Below are 26679 nucleotides of genomic sequence, written 5' to 3'. Positions count from 1 at the left end.
TGGAGTCTACCCAACTGCAATCTAAGTTCTAAAGAAATTCTGTTTTGGAACTTTGACATTGACTCTAAATTTCATCTGAAAGAGTAAAGGGATATAAATTGCCAAGAACTCATTTTAAAAGGAATTTAACTAGGATGTTCTTGCCCAAACAAATATAAAAACATTCTAAAACTGAAGTGATTACACAGTATGGTATTGATAACTGGTTCTGGAATAGAGAAAAGAACCAATGGAATTAGAAGAAGACAGAGAAACATATTAGAGACATGAACCTGGCCTAGGATAAAGGCAGCACTTTAAAACAGAGGTTAAAGAATGCAGTATTTAATAAACTATTTTTAAGATTATTTGGAAAAAAGGTGTGTGGTCTGATTCCTCACATGAGAAAAATAAATTTCAGATGATATAAGAAAGCTAAACTTAAAAAAATACATAAAAATTGTAGAGAGCCTGACCAGTGGTGACACAGTGGTTAAAGCGTTGACCTGGGACACTGAGGTTCCAGGTTCGAAACTTCAAGGTCACCAGCCTGAGCACAGACTCGTCAGCTTGAGTGCAGGGTTGCAAGCTTGAGCCCGGGATCATCAACATGATCCCAAGGTCACTGGTTTGAGCCTCTCAACCCTGAGTCAAAACACATATGAGAAGCAATCAATGAACAACTAAAGTGATACAACTACAAGTTGATGCTTTACTCTCTCTATCCCTCCTTCTCTCACTTTCTCTCAAAAAACAAACAAACAAAAACAGTTGTAGAGAAAATAAGTATATAATTACAGTCACATATCACTTAACAATGGAGATATGTTCTGAGACATGCGTGATTAGGCAGTGTTGTTGGTGTGCGAACATCCCAGAGTGCACTTACACAAACCCAGATGTTACAGCCTGCTACACACCTAGGCTTTATGGTATGGCTTATTGTTCCTGGGCAACAAGCCTGTACAGCATGTTACTGCATAAAACATGAGATTAAATCAAGCACAAGAAAATGATGCATCCAGAAGATGCAGCAAACATAAGAGGTATGAGGCTGCTGCTGGTGTAGTACGGCAAACTGTTTTACAGCAAACTTTTTTTGTAAGGAGAAAAAGCCTAATTAAAATAACAATAAAAAGCATAGTACTGCCCTGGCTGGTTGGTTGGCTCAGTGGTAGAGCACTGACTCAGCATGTGGAAGTCCCAAGTTTGATTCTCAGTCAGAACACACTTGAAAAGCGTCCATCTGCTTCTTCTCCCCTACCCCTCTGCCTTCTCTCTCCCTCTCTCTCTCTCTCTCTTCCCCTCTCACAGCCATGGCTCGATTAATTCAGTGTGTTGGACCTGGGTGCTGAGGATGGCTCCATGGAGCCTCTGCCTCAGGCACTAAAAATAGTTCAGTTGTGAGCATGGCCCCAGATGGGCAGAACATTGGCCCCTGACGGGGGTCTCCAGTAAATTCATGGTTGGGACACATGCGGGGGTCTGTCTCTCTATCTCCCTCCTCTCACTTAAAAAAAAAAAGAAAAAGTATAGTACAGTCTACTGTGGTGGTGCAGTGGATAGAGTATCAACCTGGAATGCTGAGGTTGCCAGTTCAAAACCTTGGGCTTGCCTGGTCGAGGCACATACAATAAGCAACAAGCAAGCAATGAACAACTAAAGTGAAGCAACTATGACTTAATAATACTTCTTGCTGCCCCCCTCTGTAAAGTCAATAAATAAAAATCTTTAGCCTGACCACGTGGAGGTACAGTAAATAGAGCGTCGGACTGGGATGGGGAGGACCCAGGTTCGAAACCCCAAGGTCGCCAGCTTGAGCGCAGACTCACCTGGTTTGAGCAAGGCTCACCAGCTTGAGTCCAAGGTCGCTGGCTTGAGCAAAGGGTCACTCGGTCTGTTGTGCCTCCCCCGCTCCCCGTCAAGGCACATATGAGAAAGCAATCAATGAATAACTAAGATGCGCAACAAAGAATTGATGCTTCTCATCTCTCTCCCTTCCTGTCTGTCCCTATCTGTCCCTCTCCCTGACTCTCTCTCTGTCTCTGTCAATAAATACATACATAAAAATCTTTTTTAAAAAAGTATGCTGTAATACAGTAAAGACATAAACCAGTTATATAATCACTTATCATCAGCAGGTATTATGAACTATACATAATTGTATATGTTATATATACTTTTATAGATCTAGTAGGTTTGTCTACACCAGCATTTCCACAAACATGTGGGTAATGTGTTTGGCTATGACATTAGGCTATGTCACTAGGCAATAGGAACTTTTCAGCTCCCTTATATCTTATGGGACCACTGTCATATATACTACTCACAAAAATTAGGGGATATTTCAAAATGAATATGAAGCAACAAAAAAGAAGCATTTGATTTTCTTTTATTAAACAAGAACATCAGAAAAACAAATGACAAATCAAAGAAACTTGTTCTATTATGCAAATGAGATGCAAAACCAACTTTTATTTCATTGGTGAAAGTGCACTACTATACAAAAGGCTGAAAGTACTGGAGTATCTGCATGTTTGCTGATCCCCTAATTTTTGTAAGCAGTATATTTGGACTATCGTTGATGGAAATGTTATGTGGCACATGGCTGTACATGATTTGGGGGTAAGATAATCTAGGAGAGACACAAAAGAACCACTGCTTATGAGCCAAGACGCATGCCATTTTCAGTCCCACAGCACTGTAGAGCAGTGGCTCTCGGCTCTGTTTACCCCATGGAATCACCTGGAGCCCTTGTGAAAGCGAGATTCCTGAGCCTCATTCCAAACCTGCTGAACCACCTCGCCCGGGTGGCCTGAGACCTCTCCATGCTGTGGAGCTTCCGGTCCAGGTTACAATACCGAAGTGGGCGTGGGATTCAGGTTGCAAGGCGGTAGCCAGCCCACTCAGGGCTTGTCATGACTGAAGGCCCCCAGGTGCTGTTAACACTAGGGTTCCTCCTTTGTCAAGTCCCCTGGGAACTAGTTTCCTTTCTATAGAAGTCAGCTGTATTAAACCCAGATGCTCTCTGTTACCCCGGACAAAAACAAACAAACAACAACAACAACAACAAAAAAACCCCAAGCCCTCTTAAGTACAGTGGTTTGCTGCAGTCTGGCAAAATACACCCTGATCAATTTGCATGTGGTGCTTTACCACATGATGGCATAGTCAGCCATTCTTAAATATCTACTGATGGTGGCTCTCAACTCTGCCTGCATTTAGGAACCACTCAGGAAGCTTTAAAAGATACTCAGTTGGGTCTGAGTCTCACCCGCAAGAACTCTGATTTCAGCTGGTCTAGGATGGAGTCCAGGGATTGACATGTCTTAAAAGCCCCACAGCGCCGTTAGCTCTTGGTTAGAGCATCATCCAGAAACTCCAAATCGCGTGTTTGATCCCCAGTCAGGGTACATATGGGAAGCAACCAATTAATGCATAAATAAGTGGAACAAGTGAATGCTTCTCTCTCTCTCTCTCTCTCTCTCTCTTTCTCTGTCTCTCTAAAAGTCAATCAATTCAAACAAAAATAATTTTTTAAAAAGGAAATCTCTACCAGTGCTTCTAAATTAGATTGAGGCCACTGGCCAACATCCAGAAACAACCCCTGCTCTCTAGAGTCCCATATATATATATATATATATATATATATTTTTTTTTTTTCCATTTTCCCGAAGCTGGAAACAGGGAGGCAGTCAGACAGACTCCCGCATGCGCCCGACCGGGATCCACCCGGCACGCCCACCAGGGGGCGATGTTCTGCCCCTCTGGGGCGTCGCTCTGTTGCATCCAGAGCCATTCTAGTGCCTGAGGCAGAGGCCACAGAGCCATCCCCAGTGCCCGGGCCAACTTTGCTCCAATGGAGCCTTGGCTGCGGGAGGGGAAGAGAGAGACAGAGAGGAAGGAGAGGGGGAGGGGTGGAGAAGCAGATGGGCGCTTCTCCTGTGTGCCCTGGCCAGGAATCGAACTCGGAACTCCCGCACGCCAGGCCGACGCTCTACTGCTGAGCCAACTGGCCAGGGCCTAGAGTCCCATATCTTAACGAGACACTGAATCCTGATGTTTCTAACACAAGGCAGACCATGAAGCATGGGGTAAGAGCACTTCAAATGAGGTGCCATGGACATCTGGAAGAGGAAGGCTTGTCTAAGGGGGAGAGGTTTTCTGAGCCTAGGTCTAAAATGTTATCTAAGACTCTGGCGTGGCGGAGGGCGGAAGAGGTGGGGGGAAAAACAGGAACATTAGCAACCGTAGTTTGGTTAGTAATTGATTATTTCATTTTCCTCCTATAACTTCTCATGGGTGTGTATGTGTGTGTGTGTGTGTAGAGAGAGAAATGTTTCCTTTTTACTTCTACTTACAGTTATAATTCTCTAAGTAACAGAAGATTTTGTCATACTGCATATGAACTGGACATGATCGTATGTTTAGCATGTTCTAGACAAGGCTGTGCTTTTGCCAGCCCACAGGAAGGCAGAAATGGTGGTCTTCCCTCACCCCCGGGAAGACACTTCGAACAATCTACAAAAGGGTAAACTGAACTCACTCTATTCACAAAGTTCAAATGCAATAAACCTACTTTAAATTACCCAGCCAATTAGGAGTAGGCAGCGGAGAAATTTTGCCAAGTATTTTTCAAATGGGCAAACTACTCTGCTCAAATTCAGTGAATACATTATTAATTTATTTCACTCCGGGATTTCTCCGCCGTGTGCTCCTCCCCAAACTAGTAGATGTGAAAGTGTGAAGCTGGGCAGGTCAAGCAGAGATGTCTCTATTATCTTGAAACATTTCTAATGTTACTCAATTGATTCCAATTTTCATGTATTTCCTTAAAAGGCAACATGTAACTCAAAGACAGTCTGTTAAAAGACTGGAGGAGATAAATGGCACATTTTCCCTAAAGTTTAGAGAGTCAGGACTTGAACAAGTTTGTTAGAAAAATACTAATGTAGAATCCCCATTGGGGATAGTTGCCTCCAACTTTGGGGGGAGGCAGAAGAGCCAGAAGAAGTTTCTAGTACAGAATTTCAGCAGTGATAGGGTGGTGGTACCTTACCTGTCTCGATGACTGGATTCAAAGCACTCTATATTGTTCTTATTAATACCCATGGCAGCACCCTGGGATGCAGAATGTAAACTATTCTTACTCCTCCCCCCCTTTTTTTTAAAAAAGAATGAAATTGAAGTACAGAGAGTTAAGTGATTTGTTCTACTCAGTTCTAGGAAACAATGAGGGAGGGGTACCTTTCCTGATCACCAGACAGGCTCCTGCCTCCCCCTCAGGGTGGAATAGAACCACTAGTGCAGTCTGAGGTGGCTCCTGACTCACCTTCACACCCTCTCCAGAGGATACACTGAGTCACAGTGGCATTACCTTCTATTCACTCTGGCAGTACTTGTGGGGAGTTCCAAGGATTAAGCAGAAGCAAAAGAAGAGAGCTAAAATTCAAAAGGGCAAAGTTTATAGCATCCAACATTCAAACAACCACAGATGACCAGAGGACACATAGATAACCAAGGAGAAACCAGAGGACACAGTACCTGCCCCCAGGCACCATACGCATTCCTCGGGAGTGGGGGGTACCTGAGCCACACCTACCATAAACACAACACAAATGTTATGGAAGAGCTGCTGAATGACCAGGAATAAGGAGGGCGCACAGGAATGTGGAAAGATAGTAAACTTTGCAGAGTATAAAGAAATGTAAATCATCTCTGACCTCAATGGGCTTACATTCTCTCTGGGCAGTATGACTCATACACAGACAGCAATGCAAGATGATATGCAATTAAATATCAAATAAATAACTCCAGGACAAGGGCTACCGATTTATTTATTAATTAATTTATTTATTTATTAGAAGAGGGGAGAGAGAGAAGCAGGGGAGGAGAAGGAAACATCGACTCCCGTACGTGCCTTGACCAGGCAAGCCCAGGGTTTCAATCCAAGGACCTCAGTGTTCCAGGTCGACATTTTATCCACTGCGCCGTCACAGGTCAGGGCAAGGGCTACCGATTTAAATAAGGAATGACCTCAGTGAGCTAAAGCCAAGGTTTCCAGGAAATGAGCCTTTATTTGTACCTCAAAGGATTCTGACAAATGGCAAAAAAGGGAAGGGAAGTCTAGTCATGGAAAATGGTCTGACCAAGGAGTATATTCCAGCTAGATGGTAAAACATCAACATGAGAATCAGCTCATTCATTCATTCAATATTTATTGAGAATCTCTTATATGTAGGGATGATGCCAGGAGCTAATAGTAAGGGCAAGACACTAGGCTGCCCTTGTGGAGTTCACATATTCCAGAAGGACGACTGGAAAATCACAGTTGGACTGAGGCAGTCCGGAATAGGTTTAATTGGGACAGGACTACATTTTGGATGTTAGAATGCTTTCAGTAAAAGCCGAGTTTCTGAGTGAGAGTGACAGGGGCAAAGCTGTACTACCAGGAAGATGATTCAGACAATGTTGCTTCTGTGAATGAGAGAAGAGTGGAAGATCACTTAAGAAACAAACTCCTGCAATGGTCCTAGTGAAAAACAATGCAGATTCAAACCCGGGTGACAGCTGTGAAAAGGGCAGGAGAATACTGTGAGGACGTGAGTACCAACAGCAGCCCAGAAGGCAGGAAAGCAACGGACAAGGACCCTGAGGTCCCTAGCCTAGATGCCTGGGGGAATTCTAAAAGGAAAAGCAGTTAGGAGGAGAAGACAACGCAGACTTTCTCCAGCCCCAGGACCGGAATGTTCTGGGTGTGGGGCTCTTCTCAATGCCCTTTTCTATTTTCAGGCTATCGCTCTTCCCCTGTCTGGACCTTTTTCTTCCTTCTTCAGCCTGACAACACCTGATTCAACAGACGAGTTCACAGTGAGGTGTTATTAACTGACAAGCAAGTAGCCTTTTATCCAGAACATTAGAGTAACTCAGAGGAATCAGTAACGGTGGAAAGGTTTGGTATCAACAGCAGCCATGGAGGAGACATTCTGGGTTGAGAGCCTCCTAAACATAATGTAGACAGCCACTTATCCCATGTCTCTGTTTAAGGACAGCTGACTCCAGAACTGACTGGGAGAAAACCTTCCTCCAACCCCACTCCTGAGCTTTGCCCTGTCATTTTTGTTTGGGCAGCATAATTAGAGATGAGTGATTGGTGGCATCTCTGTCCTTGGAAGATGACATATGGAGGACAACCATCAGACTTCCTCTGGGGACATGTTTGGAGTCGTTACCGCGCTTGGACCACAGTGTTCCCGCGCTCTAGTGCTGAGCACTAGTGCTTTACACTCAAGCACCTGAGGATCTTGTTAAGATGCAGATACGGAATCAGTAGGTCTGGGGTGGAGTCTGAAGTTCTGCAGCTATAATAACATCCCAGGGGATGCCCATGCTGCTTGCCCATGAACCCACACCTTGAATACGGATGTGCCTAGGAATAGACAGCTCCTCTCCAAAGGAGACCGTAGATTCAGGCGACCATGAACTTAAATCCTTCCCTTTGCTACTTTTCAGATGGGTGATTTTAAGTGAGTTACTTAACTCCTGTTGGTCAAGTAAGTTTGTAAATATGATATATATGTTTACTCGCTTATAGTTTGCATTGGGTATGGGGGACAGGCTGTAAAGCAGGTTGTTATAGCCTGAGGCTTAGTTTCAAAACTAAGCTTTTCCCCACACCCTTGACTGATTGCATGATGTGGGGTGGTGCACTCTCATGAGGAATCCCATTATGCCTCAGATAAGTAAGTGACTTTGTATCAGAGACTTCCTTGTTCGTATATTGGATTAAAGGTTTTGATTTCTGTACTATAAAATGGGGCAGAGGAGCCCATGCTGGAGGAGAGCAAATATAGGCCACATGGAGGAGAGGAGAAGCAGCCAAGATGGCGGAGTGCTGAAGGAGAAGCCAGTTTATGCAGTTTGTGCAGAGAGAAGGAGATGGGGAACAGAGGTGAATAAGGCTGGTGAGGTAGAAACTTTTGATTCTAGGAAACTCGGATGAGTCAGTGGCTTTGGGAGCCCTGAATGGAAGGGGAAGTGTTTTCCCACTGTGTGTATTTCTTGCCCACTGGGTGCAAGGTAGGATTAAAGCTAATGGTCCACCAGTTCTTGGCTCCATTGGTTCTTTACTGTCTGTCTGAATCAAATGTGAACCTGCATGAGCCAGGCGGCTGTGATGGTGGCCGTGGCTAATGGCTTTACAACTCCTGTATCGTTTCCTTGTCTGCAAACCAAGAAAAAAAGATTACCGACCACTGAGGAGGTACAAACGCTGGATGATGCAGAGTGGGTCCTCGGTAACTGGTTAATTCCAATAGCAGATTCTCGTCTTCAATGGGATGGAAAACTGTTAAAATCACACACGCATACCTCCCCCCACTACAGGCTAAGGTCTCCAGAGGGAATTACTGAGAATGCAAAGCACAGAACACACTCAGCAAGTGAAGAAGCCATTGAAAATTCTTTACCATCATGTAACCCTGATTAATTACAAACATGATCCAAAATATTAGCTTTATCCTGTATTTGTCTGAGTGATTTATAAAATTAAGATCTACTACATGATTTCCAAGCTCTGAAACTTCCAAACAGCTGGCAGGGAGAGGAGGGCAGTATATTTACAGTCGATTTAACCAACATCAAAGTATTCTTCTTCGATCTTCACACTTCCCCCTCCCAAAAGTCAGATCTCCCTGCATTGAGAACGACTGTCACTGATACTGCACTTATAAATATGCATTCACTACATGAACCAGAATAGTCTTATACTTGGAATTCTTTGTTCTAGGTGAAGAAACAAACCTTGTCTACGTTTCTACATTTTGAAAAGCAAACCACAGCTCTATAAATGCATAGTTTTTGTCAGATTATCAACATTCCCTTGCATGCATTAATCTTTTAACCCCCAAAACTAAAGTATGTGAGCCAAGCGAACCTAACTTCAGAAACACCAGGTTCCAAAATAATCTACAGTTTGTTGTGTCGAGTATATATATTCTTTTCTGTTTAATCCTCTCCTTTTCTCTCACTTTCTCCATCCCACACCTAAAACTGTTTGGAGAAAGCCCTATCACTAAAAGCTAACCACCCTTTCAAAAAAAAACCATTAAGAGCCATTCAAAACCAAAAGAAATGCCTGGAAGGTGGAAAGAAGTTCTACTCTCAATGCAAATGAAGCTACTGGAATTTGTGAAGGGCAGAATCAACAAAACAATTAGGCTATTAGCATATCTCCTTGGAGACAATCTGGCCTTTAGAGGAGGGCAAAACCAGCTCTGACTTGGGCAGGTGAGTGGGCAGGCTGCAGAATTGAAAACCCAGGCAGGATAGACTCCTCTTCCAGACAGGGCAGGTATAAACTTCGTCAGGCAATTTTACATTCTGAAGGTAGGTCCACGTAGCTGAACAAGGGAAACCTTCTTCTTATCCATCTTTCTATCTTATTCTCATCTGTGGAGGGCCACAGTGAATAAACCCCTAAGTGGGGTCAGAGGTCATTGAGTTACAACTGTTCCCATTCTGTATTGGGAACTTTTCACTGGAAAGGGTCTTGGGGAATTTTGTTTCCATTTCACCTGGAGAGCCCTACCACCCCTTGAGGGGCTGTTAGGACTCGGTGTGTGGCCTGGAGGGGCTGAGTCGGCTGTGGAAGCCATGGCCACCCAGCCAGCCTCCCTCCGCCTGCTGCCAGAGCTAAGCTGAACTTGCTAGTATCCTGTTCTATTAAAAGAAAACTCCAAAGGAAGCCTCCTAGTTTTATCTGAGGGGGCTATTTTTATCTCTGAAAAACATTTCGTTTACAATTAGTTAACTGTCTGCTTGAATCCACCCGCTCTCATCAATCATTCATTCACGGACGGCTCCGTTGCTACAACCCAGTTGCATCTGGAAGGTTTTCTTTCAGCCCTTCCTGGGGGCAGTAGTTTGGTTCAATTCAGCCAAGTCCCACAGACAGACTGCACTGGGTGATGGAAACCCCCAAAACGCGCGTAACAAAGTGTATCCTTAAGCCTTTTACAGCCAACTAGGACAGAATTATCACTCCAACACCCCCTCCCTCCCCCCGCTGGCAGGAGGACCCCAATTTACCTTGCCTGTCCCAAGGCCTCCACATTCCTGGTCATCAAGCCACTCAAAATTCCTCAATTCCTCACTGAAACCATTCTAACTGAAGGTCATACACACCTTTCCAACCCCCACGAGTTACCCGGACGTCTCCCCTTCCTTCCTGCCTCACCTTGGAGGCCGTTTCTTCCACCCTTTGGAGAGTTCAGAATACCTCCCCCCAGCACCCCCATCCACCTCCAGCTGAACTGGGAAAACTTTCTCCAAAAAGCTCCCAAAGTGCAAGTTCGCCCATTCTGTTAGCTGATGAGTTCCAGTACAAATACTTCTTGAAGACAGTTTGAATTGACCAGTATTTGGATTTCCTGTGAATTTTAAACATCTGAGTTCAACCTATTCTCCAAAAACGACATACAATTTAAAAAAAAAAAAAAAATCAGACCGTTTACTTCAAAACTCTCATTTCAATTCACTCAATTCTTTCTCCCATCTATCTCTGCCTACTTAAATATCCACACGTGAAAATTAGTGGCAATGTGTGCATTACAGTAGTAGATTCTGTTTTCTGGGAGAACTCTGCTTCTTCGCAGATTTGCGGGGTGGGAGCGACCCGGTGTCAGCAGTCAGGCCTGTTGATGGGTGAAGAAAGGCATAGGGACGGACAGGCTGATTCTCCCGCCTTTTGTGAAACAGCGGCTTGACTTTCAGGTGCCCTTTTCAATATCTTTATCCTTCTCTCTGTCCTCACCATTCCATCTCTCCGAAGGGCAAGCTGAATGAAGTGAGGAGTGACACCCACAGCAGACAACTACATCATTCCCACTAAAATCAAAGGCTCCGGTGACATCTGAATGACGGGGCACTTTCGCTGATCAACTCCTCACCTGTTTCATCCTATCAGCAGAATACCCAAGAACAGCCGGTTAGTGAAGTGGATTCCAGAGTGCTTCTCTGTGTCGGCATTTCTGCACTCCGCTTTTGACTCTCGAGAGAGACTGAGGGCAGCTTTCAAGGAGGCACCCTCACACACGGCAGAGGGAAATGCAAACATTTTTTTTCCGCCTCCAGGATGCTTAAAAATAGTTCTGTATGCCTAGAATGGCAAGTCTCAGTAAGGGGCAGAAGGAGGGGTATAAAATGAACAAAAAAGGACTCTACCTGAAAAGTAACTGATCAGAAAGAAAGATGAAATGGGCATAAAGATGACACGCTTAAAGAGCCAGGGGATTTAGGATAACTTCCAACGACGCCCCTTAAAAAGGTACAGTCAGGTCTGGCCAAAGAGAGTTAGCCCATTGGAATGGGAGAGGGGAAGGAATCAATGGCAGCCAGACATCAGCCAGAGATGAGACCACCCAAGCCTGTAAGGGGAACAGCAAGTAGTTGGACTTGGCCAGATGATCTAGGTGAGAGGCAAAGCAAAAAGGTAGGTTGAAGCCACCTTCAGAGGTAGAATCCAAAGGACTCAGCGGGTGGTGGAATCTTGCAATTCACTACATTTTATATCTATAGTATATAAAATACACCTTTGCCAACTGACTCTTAAATTAAGATGACCAACTTTTTTACAATGAAAAGGAGGACAGGCCCTGGCTGGTTGGCTCAGTGGTAGAGCGTCGGCCTGGCGTGCAGGAGTCCCGGGTTCGATTCCCGGCCAGGGCACACAGGAGAGGCACCCATCTGCTTCTCCACCCCTCCCCCTCTCCTTCCTCTCTGTCTCTCTCTTCCCCTCCCGCAGCAAGGCTCCACTGGAACAAAGATGGCCCGGGCGCTGAGGATGGTTCTGTGGCCTCTGTCTCAGGCGCTAGGATGGCTCTGGATGCAACAGAGCGATGCCCCAGATGGGCAGAGCATCGCCCCCTGGTGGGCATGCCGGGTGGATCCCGGTCGGGCGCATTTGGGAGTCTGTCTGACTGCCTCCCCATTTCCAGCTTTGGAAAAATGCAAAAAAAAAAAAAAAAGAAAGAAAGAAAGAAAAGGACAAAAATAAATTGAAAAAAAAGAAAAAAAGAAACAATATCGTAAATAAAAGAAACATTTTATTCATTGCAACAATAATATACTATAATATGATAAATGCATAATAAAAACATTTATAATATTTTATATTATAATTCTGCTTACATGCCTATTAATTCTTAATAATAATTGTAAGAAATATTCATTCCATTGAATGAATATTTTTTGTCAATATATCATCTTGTTAACAATATATTGGAAATATCTGAACAAAATTCATATTGAATTTTACGTGAATTGTGCTTACCTATCTATGACTGAATGTTCACTGAGAAAGAAACGATCATGAGTCTACAATGTCATATGTGCCGTGTCGTGTTTCAGTAAGAAGTGCACAAAGCCATTTGCATGCTCGGTATATCGCACGCTCTCTCAAGGTCTCCCGTGTGGAGCACATGCGTCTCATAATTGCATCTCGCCTCACTGTACTGATCCTTGACGAATCGTCATGTCAAATACAAATATGTCACATCACACGCAATGAATCGACTCTGCATCGATTGAATATGAACATTTACAGATTAGTCTTCCAATATCAAAAAGGAGGACATGTAGGAGGACACTTTTCGAGAGAGGGTGGAACTTACAAAAGAAGGACTGTCCTCCATAAAGGAGGACGACTGGTTACCTTACTTAAATACAACTGCTGCATAAACTGAAGACTCTGATTCAGCCCCTAAGAGGACAGTACCTTATTGTCTCTGTGGAGCAGATAACTCCAGACACACTGGCACGCCAAACTCACTGGAGAGGTGCTAAGCAGGGTCCCACGGAGGAGGAGAAAGGGGGCTCGCCAAATTTCAGTGACCTTAATTATATATCCTCATTTTGGAACAGATGCAAACTATGTTTCCTGCCTCCTCCCATCCTCCTCCTCAACCCTCCTTGCTTCTAGAAGGACATGAGCCTTGTGGGTAAAGAACAGAATGCTAGATAGGTGGAGGAGGCAGCTGGGACTTGGAGCAGTGGGGAGAAAGAAACAAAAGCAAGAAGGTATCCCAGCAGTCCCATTTTTTAGTCTACGTCCCAAGCTCTAGTCCTAGAATAATATAAACAGAGCACAGAAATCCACCCCAGAGCCACCGATTTCCTTCTTATTATGTGTCCTCAATTAGTAAATACTAATTTTATAATTAATAACAATGAATCCTCACCAGGGAAATAAGATTTCAATTATTTACAAAGTCAAAACCTTATGCCCTTAATTTATATTTGAAGTCTGTATTAGTAATATTCCTCTTAGGCCCTGGTTGGGTAGCTCAGTTGGTTAGAGCATCATCCCAATATGCCAAGGTTGTGGGTTTGATCCCTGGTCAGGACACATTTAAGAATCAACCAATGGCGGCATGATTGAACAGAATAGCAAATCAATGTTTCCCTCTCTGTCTTTCCTCCTTCCTCCCTCTCTCTCTCTTTCTCTTAAAAAAAAAAAAAGAAAAAAAAAAAAAAGGTATTCCTCTTTGTAATCACAGAAGAAGATAAAAACATAATAAATATAAGACCAATGCTGTGGCTCTGTTTTTATGCTTTATTATTATTCTGAAAACTCAAGTTAGTTGTCAACTAATACTACCTACCATTACCTCAAGATAACTTATATTGGTTTAATGTCTCTGGGAATCTTACAAAAAACATTTTACTTACTGCTTTTAATCTCCCTTCCTTCTAATGTTTTATTATGTTTGATTCTCAAACATTTCCAGTAAAAGCAGATTGAGGACGAAAATCCCTGGATTGGGGGTTCAAGAGACTTGGATTCTAGAGCTACCTCTTCTATTAATTTTCTAGGTGAGCTTAGTCTACTTAAATTATCTGGATCTTTGCGAGTCATTTGGGAAGGCTGTGGAACACATTGGGGATTTATGAACCTTCTTCCCAGGAGAAAATGCACACATTAACACAAACACAAACTTCAGCTTACAATTTCATAGAAACTCCCAAATAGTCTCCAGGGTATTTCTCATGTTGACATTCTATGATCAAGGTACCTGGTCACTGAAAGAAACAAGTTTTATTTGTATAGCCATCACCATGATATAGGTAGATATGAGAAGGAATGAAGAGATTAATAATCACGAACTGGTTCTAGCAATCATCCTTAAAAGCGGTGCCCGAATACAGCAGTTACAGTAGGGTGGGGAGCCAGTCCTGTCCTGTGCACCAAGACGACGGATGTCAAGATATAGCCCTGGCCCTGGCCAGTGGCTAAGTGAATAGAGTGTCAGCCCAGCGTACGGATGTCCTGGGTTCAATTCCCGTTCAGGGCACACATGAGAAGTGACTATCTGCTGCTCTCTCCCTCCCTCAACCCCTTCTCTACTTCCTCTGTTCCCCCAGCCAGTGGCTCAATTGGTTCAAGCATCAGCCCTAAACACTGAGGATAGCTGGGTTAGTCTGAGTGCCTCAGACTCAGGTGCTAAAAATAGCTTGATTTGAGCAGCCTTCAGACGGGGTTGCTGGGTGGATCCCAGTCAGGGCACGTGCAGGAGTCTCTCTCCCCTCCTCTCACTTAAAAAATAAGATATATATCCCTGCCAGAAACTCCTGTGGATGAGATTGGACTAAGTTTTAAGAAGTCTACCCAGTGACTGAAGATGTCTACATTATTCTGTAAAACAAAGCCTTTACTGTTAAAATCAAAGAGAAACTACTTGCTTTGATTCTGAGACACACCCTTTTTTCCTGCCCAAAGAGTAATTATGCCAAGAGCTGAGTTCTGCTTTATTTAAAAGCCAGGATAACACAGACATAGGATGAAATGATATGATATCTAGGGTTTGCTTCAAAAGAAACCAAGGGAAGGTGAGAAAAGAGAAAACAATTATATGCCAACAAATTAAACAACCTAGAAGAAATGGATACATTTCTGGAAATATACAAACTTCCAAGATTGAATCATGAAAAAATAGAAAATCTGAATGACCAATTGCTAGTAAAGAGATTAAATCACTAATCATAAACCTCTCAATAAAGAAAGTCCAAGAGCCTGACTGGTGGTGGCACAGTGGATAGAGCACACACCTAGGACACTGAGGTCCCAAGTTCAAAACCCCAAGGTCGCCAGCTTCAGTGCGCCTCCTACAGCTTGAGCACGGGGTTGCAGACTTGAGCATGGGATCATGTTAATGGATCCAGCATGGTTGCTAGCTGGAGTCCAAAGGCCACTGGCTTGAAGCCCAAGGTCACTAGGTTGAGCCCAAGGTTGCTGCTGGCTTGAGCAAGGAGTCACTGGCTGGGCTGGAGCCCCCTGGTCATGGCATGTATGAGAAGCAATCAATGAACAACTAAAGTGCCACAACTATGAGTTGATGCTTCTTATCTCTCTCCCTTCCTGTATCAAGAAAAGAAAAAAGAGAAAGAAGAGAAGAAGAGAAGAGATTGGAAAAGTCAAGAAAAGTCAAGTCAAGTCCAGAATTCTACCAAATATTTAAAGAAGAATTAATGCCAATCCTTCTCAAACCCTTCCAAAATAAAAAATAAAAAACAGGAAGAGGGAACACTTCCAAACTCCTTTTACAAGGCCAGCATTACCCTGATACCAAAACCAGGCAAGGACACGACAAGAAAATCATAGGCCAATATCCCTGATGAACACAGATGCAAAAATCCCGAACTAAACACTAGCAAACCAAAGCCAATAATACACTGAAAGAATCATACCCCACGATCAACTGGGAATTACTCCAGGGATGCAAGGATGCTTCAACATCCACAAATCAATCAACGTGATTCACCACATAACAAAATGGAGAAAACAAGATTGGACATGAGTTTTCAACTATCAAAGTTGGGGGATGAGTTTTTTCCTTATTTGTCTAGTTTTAATTTCCTTTTTTTTTCCATCTAAAAAGTGAGGAGTGGCTGACCTGCGGTGGCACAGAAGATAGAGCATTGACCCAAAATGCTGAGGTCACCAGTTCGGAATCCCAGGCTTGCCCAATCAAGGCACACATGAGGAGCAACCAATGAGCAACTAAAGTGAAGCAACTATGAATTGATGCTTCTCTCTTTCTCTCTCTTCCTCTCTCTCTAAAATCAATAAATAAAATATTTTTTTAAGTGAGGAGAAAATCAAAATGAAAGATCCATAGGTTAATGGATTTTTTGAGATCTGTGCATGAAACTAAATTAATCCTACTCAATTTACATGTTGTTGAGGAGCCCACAGATAGCACAGTGTATGGAACTGACAAGTGTTCATTTGGGGACCATCTTACAGACCAAAAGACATGACTTTCCACCAAGACCAAAAAAAAAAAAAAAAGTAATTTTGTGTGTGAGAGGAATGTCTTTCTCCCCATGACCAGCTCAGTGCTGGCTTAAAAGGCAGAATTAAACAACGAGCAGTATTGTCCCCACCTGTTCCAACACTATTATTCCACCCTTACGTCCAACAGGCCATCTAGCCCAGTCTTATTTGGCATGATTCACTGCTCTCTCAGTCTGGACTTAATTGTAAAGTGTTTGTTATTTTCACAAAGCTCCCCTTAACAGATAAAAGTGATTTTTCTTCTTCTCGCTAGCTTCTGCTTTTTCTATTTTTCCCAACAAAAGAGCAATTTAAAAATCATATTGAGTCTCCATTCTGCAAAATACTCCCTGTAGTTCTCATTGTTCATGCTTTGGGAAAACAGGTGGACATATCAGGAGCCCTGGGGGTTTCCATCCTACACAGGGGCTCAGAGGATCAGCCAGGGAAAACCTGTGCGCTGCCCCTGAATCTATTCCTGCCTTCAAGGGTATTCACCTGATTAAGGTAAGCTGAAAAAGAAGGCTGAGGCTGGGCAACTGTACCTGAACTCCCAGGTAGAGCTCTCCATGTGATTTGCTTTGGCCAGTGGGACAACAGCAAGCATGATGATGCAAGCAGGTTTAAGCGATGCTGAGGCACTGGGCCTTGCTTTCTCTTTTGCTACGCGCTTGGGAACCCTGAAACCACTGTTGTGTAAACAAGCCACGACTAGCCAGTTGTGACAAGAGATACACGGCCAAGTATTCTCTGTTGCCCCAACTGAAATGGTGCCAACTATCAGACATGGGAATGAGGTCATCCCTAGATCCTCCAGCCCCAGCCAAGCCGCCAGCTGACCACAGGGATCCGAGGAGCCAGTCCCACCCAGAACTGTCCAACCGCTGCACAAAATCATAAGAAATAACAAATATTTATTATTTAAGCCACCAAGTTTGGGATGGTTTGTTATATCAAAAGCTAACAAACACAACAGAGTAAGAAAAGATGACTCAGAGATGCTGAGATGTACTGAACCATACTAGAGTATAATCACCAATGACACTTTATGTAACAGTCAATGGGACTTAACTATTGGTTTGATTTTATTCAATTTTCAATAAAATAATGTGACACAGATCCAATATTGAACATGCTCCCTAATACTCATCTCAAGACAATATTTGCTACAACTTTTGGAAGAATAGTGTATGGCCTTTATAAATTTATGAACCTCCTAAAATTGTATGAAGAATTCTATGTTTATGTGTTTTCTTCTTATTAATTGGAAAAAGATGCTAAAACTATGGAGAATACCCTGGCCTGTGGTAGTGCAGTGGGTAGACTGTCAACCTGAAATGCTGAGGTCACCGGTTCAAAACCCTAGGCTTGCTAGTCAAGGCACATATGACAAGCAAGCAATGAACAACTAAAGTGAAGCAACTATGAATTGATGCTTCTTGTTTGCCCACTTCTCTCTTTGTAAAATCAATAAATAAAGTCTTTAAAAATACTGTGGAGAATAACATAAATGTTTATGTTCACACCACCCAGAATTAGTGATGTTATTTTATCTATGTGCTTTGGATTTTGTAATATATAAAGCAAATAAAACACTACTGATAACATTAAAGTTAGCCCAATGACTGGTCCTCTTCCTTTCCTCCTTCTCCCTTCAGCAGCTTGAACTGGGTATCTTCTAGCCACTGATTTATATTTTGAAAAGAATATATATGTATATGAATATATATCCCCAAACAATGTATATGGTCTTGTTTTGTATTTTTAATTTATTTTTATTCATTTATTTAATTTTTTCATTTACAGTTTACATTCAAGATTATTTTATATTAGTTTCAGGTGTGCCGCATAGTGTTTAAACAATCATATACTTAACAAAGTGTTCCCTACAATATTTCCAGTACCCACCTGGCACCATAAACAGTATTACAATATTATTGACTACACTCCCTATAAGGTACTTACATACCCATGACTATTTTGTAACTACCGATTTATACTTCTTAGCCCCTTCACCTTTTTCACCCAGTCCCCAATCTCCCTCCCCTAAATTTTTTCTTAAATGGTTTTATGTTTTATGTATCTTTCTACAACTTGCTTTTCCATCCAACGCTACCTTTCTGAGATCTATCCATCTAATACTGTTATCAGTAAGTTACATCTTTACGCATTTCTCTACTAATGGACATTTAGATTGTTCCTTTTCATTTGTTTTTGCTGTTACAAACACTGTCAAGGAACAGATCAATAGCTTCCCACATGTTTTCGGAGGACCTCAGCACACCCATAAATACTGGGACTCTGATCATCTGATAGGGAAAAGGGGAATTACTATCACTTTGTGGACACACTTGAGCCTTAGCAGATTCCCAAGTCTTAGAGGAAGCTATCTTTATTTACACCCCAAAACAGCTTAATAGATGTTACTAAATTCAAGTCCAGAATTTCCTATCACAAAAGTCTGAATCTACTTGGGGACACTAAAAACAAACATTATATTTTTGTTGTTGAAAATTCCTTAAAATCAGACAATGATACTGTCCAAATATGGTAATCTATGTTAAATCTTGGTTCTATGCATTACTGTTCCCAGGTCATATTATTCTAACTTGCTGTCAACATCAAATACTGGTCATGCCAGTTAAATTACTAACAGACTAATGATATGATACCCTAGTTTTTCCCTTTGTTTTCTGTCATGTATATATGGACTAAAGCACTGAATTTCTGTGGTTATCTCATTTCCCTTATTTTTTATCTTTTAAAAGATAGATTTAACAAGATCAGAGAGCTTTCTAGTACAACTTTTACTTTCATGCTTGCTTTCAGTATATCATCTAGTCCCAAAACTGTGATATACAAAACCCTAAAACAAGGAAATTAAAACCCTGACCATTACTAGCCATAATAGACAATGCTCTTAAGTCTAACTTATCCTGCTCTGGTATTACTGAGTAAAATGAGCTAAAATAGATGGTTTTTAATATCAAGTTTGCCTTCCCTCAGGAGTATGTGAAATGATGAAGTGATAACACATACTTGGACTCAGAAATTCAAATTTAGAAATAATTCATTGCTTTTGAAAGAGCGTAAATAAAGTTAGTAGACTTGGTTAGTTACATGCAAATTGTATGGCCCAGAGTGATTTTCTTTTCCTCACTACACTTGGGGTCTTCTGTTTTTCTTTTACCTATGAAATGGCAACAGAAACCATCACTGGTGCAAGAATGAAATGAAATCACTCTATAAAAACCCTTTCTTACCATTTCTCCACTAGACTGTGAGCTTGTCATTCGCAGAGGCAGTACTTAATTCATCATGGATTTCCCCATCAGTGGTTGCCACCATATTTGGTAAGAATGCCTACATCAAGCATGTCGGCTAACCTCCTTTGCTACTGCTATGTCTTCACATTAGGGACCAAAAAGCTCTCCATCTTCAATCAGTGGTTTCTCTGACAAGAGCACTCATATTTGCCAAGTTGGAGCCAGACATTTGAGCACCCACTGGTGTCACACATTTACATGCCAATACCATAATCTAGAGGCAATACCAACAGTTCCACCTTTGGACCAGGACTTGGGAGTGTGTAGTGCACCCCACGCCTGCCTATCTTGCTCCAGACTCTACACCAAATACAGGTTCTGTGTCTGAGGAGTGGCAGGAGGCTGAACAGCACATTACTGACCAAAGCAGTTCTACTGGGTGCAGGAGGGACTCTCTCAATGCACACAGTAGACAATGATACTGCCCCAAACAGGAGAGGTTTCCGTACAGTTATGACTCAAACTGGGTACTCGGGCAATATGGGATTATTATGCCGCTACCAAAATACGATAAATAGGCATACCAAGGAAAAGGATTTATAAAATAAATTGGAAAATACAAAGCACAAATTGTATATTTGCCCCGTAATTACAACTACATAAAACAATGTGTGTTCTGCATAAACTAGAAGAAAACCTAAAGATTTGAAAACAATACCATTAGGGTAATGTTACAATGGGAGGAATTATTCTAAATTTATATCTCATAATCTTTTACAGTTAATGTAGTAACAAATCAAAAGTAAATAACAACTTTCTGTCTCTTAGCAGGTTTTTGTAAATGGTCCCAGAAAAAAAATTAACTGTTTGGCATGACCTGTGGTGGCGCAGTGGATAAAGCGTCGACCTGGAAATGCTGAGGTCACCGGTTCAAAACCCTGGGCTTGCCTGGTCAAGGCACATATGGGAGTTGATGCTTCCAGCTCCTCCCCCTGTCTCTCTCCTCTCTCTCTCTCTCTCTCTCTCTCCTCTCTAAAATGAATAAATAAAATAAAAGTTTTAAAAAAATTAACCGTTTGTGTCTAGACTCTAAGGAAATAGACTCTAATCCACCATCATGGTTTGGTGGCAAAGCCTTATTAGGCTGCGATCAGAAAACCTGGATTCTGGCACCAGCTCAGCCAAAACCTAGCTCTGAGACTCTGGAAGTCAACTAGCCACTCTAGACCTCTGTCAAGCAAAGGGATTTAGGATAGAATTCGTAAGCTCTCTTCTGGGCTTTCTATAATATAATGCAGTGTGTGTTTTCCTTTCAACAACGTAGCATGTGACTGTAAGGTTCTATGAAGGAATTTTTAACAAACACTTTAGAACTCATAACACACACGAGAGTGTGCCCCTTCCCTTCAGAGCAGCCCTTACACTTATTCCTGGACAGGGCCACCTCCTCTTCGCCCTCCACAGCCTGCTCTGTATGATACTGCACATCTTGAGTAGGGCCAATTTTTCTCCGTTGAGGCAGAATGTTAACTCCTGGAAACAGCTCAGAGGAACTGAGCGCTAACGCTGGTGAGTAAGATGGGTGATCACGCTGGACACAAACATTTTAGGTCATGAAGGAAGTTAAAAAATAGATTTTTTAAAAAAATGACCCTTCTAAAGTGCTTTGAACAATGTTAGTGACGTTGTTCCTCTGGTGGCAACTCAGAAGGGAGGGCTGACACATATGTCCAGTGTAAATTCCACAGTTGGCCAAAGCCAACGCACTATTTTAGGGAAGACTCTTACAGTTGTATTTCTCTCAAGTGTGGCTCTCATAAAGATATCTAAAAAAAAAAGATACTTTGCTAAGATGCCCAAAAACCTTTCATCTCTGCCAAGATAAACCCTGAAGTTGAAATTCAAAACACAATTTGTTTACCATTATTACAGAATGTACTTATAAGGCTGAGATGTTTATTTTTAATACCTTTGGCATTTAACCTTTAACCCCTAATTTGCTCTGTAAACATTAAGTCTCAGCAAGGTTAAAAAAAATAAAAAATTACCAAAGGGAAACTCATTTTAATCACATATTAATAAAAACATAAGTTTAGTTAAAACAAAATAGTAGATGACTCAAGCTTGGAAAATCATGACTATACATAATTTCTATATATCCGATTATGAAGTTTTTTGGGGGGGGTTGCGACAGAGACAGAGAGAGCCAGATAGGGACAGACAGGAAGGGAGAGAGATGAGAAGTATCAATTCTTCCGTTGCGGCTCCTTAGTCCTTAGTCTCCTTAGTTGTTCACTGATTGCTTTCCCATATGTGCCTTGACCATGGGGCTACAGCAGACTGAGTGACTCTTTGCTCGAGCCAGTGACCTTGGGTCCAAGCTGGTGAGTTTTGCTCAAACCAGATGAGCCCGCGCTCAAACTGGCGACCTCGGGGTCTCGAACCTGGGTCCTCTGCATCCCAGTCTGAGGCTCTAGCCATTGCGCCACCGCCTGGTCAGGCCCATTCTGAAGTTCTTAATACCCTGCACTTGTATAGAGGTTTCAAAATATTTCTGCTTTTTGAAGCTGATGAAAAGAGCCCTCATAAGTTTCTAGTACGGAAATGCAAAGTACTACATGTTCTCTTCCATTTAGTCTCACATGAATTCAGGACATTAATACTAAATGCAAGAGCAAAATATACTGCATGTGATATTTACTAAAATGCTCATTATCTAGCTCCAAGAATGACCCCTGAAACAGACCTCGAATTCATGAGATTCAACTGGGAAAGGACTAATAAAAGAGGTGCATCATACAACATTGGGGGTGGGGTGTATTTTCACTGGAGAAAAGAGTTGATGGGTTAAAAAAGAAGTTATGCCTGACCTATGGTGGCGCAGTGGATAAAACATCGACCTGGAATGCTGAGGTCGCCGGTTCAAAACCCTGGGCTTGCCTGGTCAAGGCACATACATACTGGAAGTGACTATGAGCTGATGCTTCCTACTCCTCTATCCCACCTCTTCCTCTCTCCCTCCCTCTCTCTCTCCTCTAAAATGAATAAATTAAAATCTTTTTTAAAAAGAAAAGATAAAGATGCTCCATGTAGAGCCACCACTCACAGAACAATCTCACTAGTGTTTAGATAGCTCCGAATAGTAGCAACTGGATGTGGAGGTCCCCGTTAAATAGCTTCGAGAGTCCATGGGCCCAGGCACTACTTCGATCTTTTAAGGGAAACCGAGCGGGAAGGTGTGGATGTATCAATAAAAATCTAACAGCATTACTGGGCATGCAGCTAAAGTTTAGAAAATCGTGCTGGTGAACGAAAGGAAAGAAGTGGGGTGGTTCACAGGCCACCACTCTGAGATTCACAAGGGAATGGCTGTCAACAGCTGACCTGCAAGTGTTTGTTGCCCTCTCAGTAATGATCAGGACACTTTCAAAAATTGGCCAGTTTAGCCTAACCTGTGGTGGCGCAGTGGATAAAGCTTCGACCTGGAATGCTGAGGTCGCTGGTTCAAAACCCTAGGCTTGCCTGGTCAAGGCACATATGGGAGTTGATGCTTTCTGCTCCTCCCTTCTCTCTGTCTCTCTCTCTCTCTCCTCTCTAAAATGAATAAATAAATAAAGTTTTAAAAAAAATTGGTCAGTCTGGTGTAAAAATCTGGATTTCCTTCTTCTTCTTCTTCTTTGTTTTTATTGATTGATTTTTAGATAGAGGTAGAAGAGAAAGAGAAAGGAGAATCATCAACTTGTAGTAGATGCTTCCCATATGTATGTGCCTTGACTGGGCAAGCCCAGGGCTTTGAACTGGCGACCTCAGCATTCCAGATCAACAATTTATCCACTGCGCCACCACAGATCAGGCCAAAATCTGGATTTTTCAACTTTATCTTTTTAAAAAAAAGACAATTTGGTAACATGGTCAATGTAACGAGGGCCTAGGGTCGAGTTAATGATGCCTCTTTAGACGGGGCATATGTTCCATATTTATTCTCCAGAGGCCAGCCTCACTCCATCAAAAACTATCCTGGCCTCCCTAGATAGATGTTTGAGTTTGCAACCACTGATAGAGCTAAAATCATGGACAAAATGGTGGAGGAGGTGGCTTCCAGCTTCTGCAAATGTACGCTTCCTCCCCTTTCGATCCCTCTCCAACCACTGCTCCCCTGGGCTTCCCTCCTTGCACTGGGCTGGCCCACCTACTCTCACCCCTAGATAACGTCTTGACTCCAGATCTTTCTCTAACCCCTCCGCCTCCATCAAAACATTTCTGCACTTTATTGCATTCTGTTCTGGTTTTGTTTTGTCGTATTGTTTTATTTTGGCCAGGAAACTACTTAGCAATCTGATAAACTAATCAGTGGGAACGGACTAGGTTACCTTTCCAGAAAACATATTTGAAATGGATTTCAGACACTGGAAATACATGACATGCTTTCAAAGCCCAAAGGAACTTACCTGCCTTGAAGTCAGCTATCCATAAGTTCATAAATTCATTCCTGTGTATTTTCATGTGTAATATCTGCAATTTACCCACAAGTAATATGCAAGTAAGAACAAGGGACCACATCTTGAATATATCCTGAGGTGATGGCCAATTCATATTTACTCAGATTCTTCAGTCTAAGTTGCAGGAAACATCTATGTATCATAATTTCTGGGTCCAAAGTGTACAGCAGAGGTACAGACTGGCCATGGCCACAAAAGCAGAGCTTTCTTTGTGGATGACAATAAAGCCGGATTCTATGAAGGAAACCTTGAATTTAATTAAAGTCAAAGAGATAATTGTACCCTCCTAAACTAACATATACAAAAAGACATCAGAGATTTTTTTCTTAAGTTCTTCAAGTCTCCTAAAACTTTCTATTGCCTGGCAGAGTTCCTGGTTCTCCAAAGATGGAAAAAAAGTGAAGTGTACCAAAATGAGTTCTGAGTAGGAAAAGTTCAGGTAAATATAAACTGTACACTGTGTTCGTAAGTCAGTAAATGGCTATCTTCCTATGAGTCACAACTGACTGAGTCCTGGTTGGGCCTTGGGTACAGGTAGAGAGCCTTCCTACTGCAAAGCTGCCAGACTTCCTAAAAGACCATGAACACACACACAGAGACAGAGAGACAGAAAGAGAGAGAGACAGAGACAGAAAAGAGAGAGAGAGGAATCAGCAGTACAGGTGCTTTCCTTATAGCCCAGCCAAAGAAGAGCCTGATGCATTCTATTCTCCTCGCTAACCCTCAGCCACGCCCACTGAAGCCAGTTCCCCTCTCTTCCTGTTCTAAGCAGCTGAGGGAAGCAGCTGGGCAGACCCAGACAGATGTGAAGCCTTGTTTGGCTTGAAGGGGTCTTCTATAAACAGTAAACATCATAACTGAGGTTTCTGCCTATTTAAGACGCTGATGCTCTAAGGCAACTTCACCGATCTAATGAACAAATTCTAATTTTTCAAGTCAGTGAAGAAATGATTTGTTGAATTTTTGCCAAATTGCTCTAGATCCAGTAGATCCAGTGATGGCACAGCTCCTGTTTCAGGACAGCCAGCTGTTTCAACTTTTCTGTCAGGGAATTGCGGCATCAGCAACCGTATCTGATGCACTGATAATCTCCTGGCAGCCCACAACATGGCCATCTGTGCTGTTGGCAGAGGGTCCATCAATAGGTAAGTCACACCCTGTGCTCTGACAGACAAGCTACACAACTCTGGAAACCACTCTCTTCTTAACGTTCTCCTCTGCACCCATTTACCAACCATAAACTTCAACAGCAATGAGACCTCATTGAGCACCAAGTTTCTGAAGTCACCAAAAAAGTATCCTTCATTAGTTTTTCCTCTGCCCAGCATGAAAAACAAATTAACAAAGGGAAAGTTAATAATCTCAAGGTACCACTTCCTCAAGTACTTTAAATTCAGTAAGATTCTTTAGGTTCTTGACAAAAACATGTTGATTTCTTTTCTAGAAATATTGGACCATGGAAAATAATTACAGCAATTCTAAAGTACTAGGACTATCACATTGCTTAAGTTCAAGTGGCCAATTACGCAGTGGCCCAATTAGGTAGCCCCACCCAGACACACACTCAGTGTAAGTAAATGGTTCTTTATAGGGGTTCCAAAAATAATGTAAGGTAGACTGACTTCTTAAACCCTAAAAGTGAAACAGGAAATTTACAGATCAAGTGTCCTCTTACGTAGGGGCAAAGGTAACATAATCTTGGGCTATGTAAAAAGAAAAATCTTTGGTCAAGGCTGTCCTTTTAAATATTGTTTGTTTTTAATTATTCTTTTGAACAAACACCGTACTGGGTCAAGGGCTGCTTTGGGTTTTGTATGTAGGATCCGATGGGCCTTTAAACTACACGTCCCTCAGTCAGGTCATGCGGGATAGATTTTTAAATTAGTGCTGTACTGGTTATCATTTTGACTTCGCTCCACTTTCACAGTCATTAAAAAAACCAAACAAACCAGAAGAGGACCAGTTCATCCACCTAAGCAGGATTGTTTGAAAAGAAGCAAGTGTGGAAACTATGAAGAACTTTATCTTTTTTCTTCTGATGGGCTGCCAATCTCTTCAAAATAGTCACTGCTTTTGTGTGTCGGACCGTCAAGTACACCAAAGCCCAAGGGATGCGGCTAAAGCTGTTGGGGTCGGGGTGGCCGGGGCGGGGAGTTCGGGCGAAAGAGAAAAAGTCAAAAAACGAAGCAGAGAAAAAGTCAGCCACTTCCAGGTATTCCCAAAGTGCCAACGGAAAAGGAACAAAAAACTCGACTTCCTCCCGTGCGAACCGTTCACGATACACCCGAAAAGGGCCAGTCACCTCGCATTGGGGAAGAGGTGAAGAGTAGGGGCGGGGGTGTTTACTTCGCGTCTTGAGCGCAAAGACCCTCCGGGCCGGCTCCGCGCAAAGGCCAGTCCAGCGTAGCTCGGGGCTGCGTCGGGTCACTTTCTCTCCGGGGCGCCAGTTCTCCGCCAGGTGCTCACCCTACCTGGCGCCCCTACCGGCCTTTGTGCGGCCCGCGCCGCCCCCGCCAGCGTGCGGAGGCCGGCGACCGGGCGGAGGGGGAGAGGGAGGCAGCCCGCGCCGGTGCCCGCGGCGGGAGGGGCGCGCGGGGACCGA

General features: G+C 42.8%; 1 protein-coding gene across 1 annotated transcript in view; it reads right to left on the bottom strand.

The window, feature by feature from the left end:
• The window catches only part of MYO1E (myosin IE), a 243090-nt gene that overhangs the window by 215582 nt on the left and 829 nt on the right, over positions 1–26679 (bottom strand). The gene's annotated exons all lie outside the window — the stretch shown is intronic.

Source organism: Saccopteryx leptura, chromosome 6, assembly GCF_036850995.1.
Source record: "Saccopteryx leptura isolate mSacLep1 chromosome 6, mSacLep1_pri_phased_curated, whole genome shotgun sequence".
NCBI classification, from domain to species: Eukaryota; Metazoa; Chordata; class Mammalia; order Chiroptera; family Emballonuridae; genus Saccopteryx; species Saccopteryx leptura.
The sequence above is the reverse complement of the archived record's forward strand: the minus strand, read 5'-3'. Positions and strand labels throughout refer to the sequence as shown.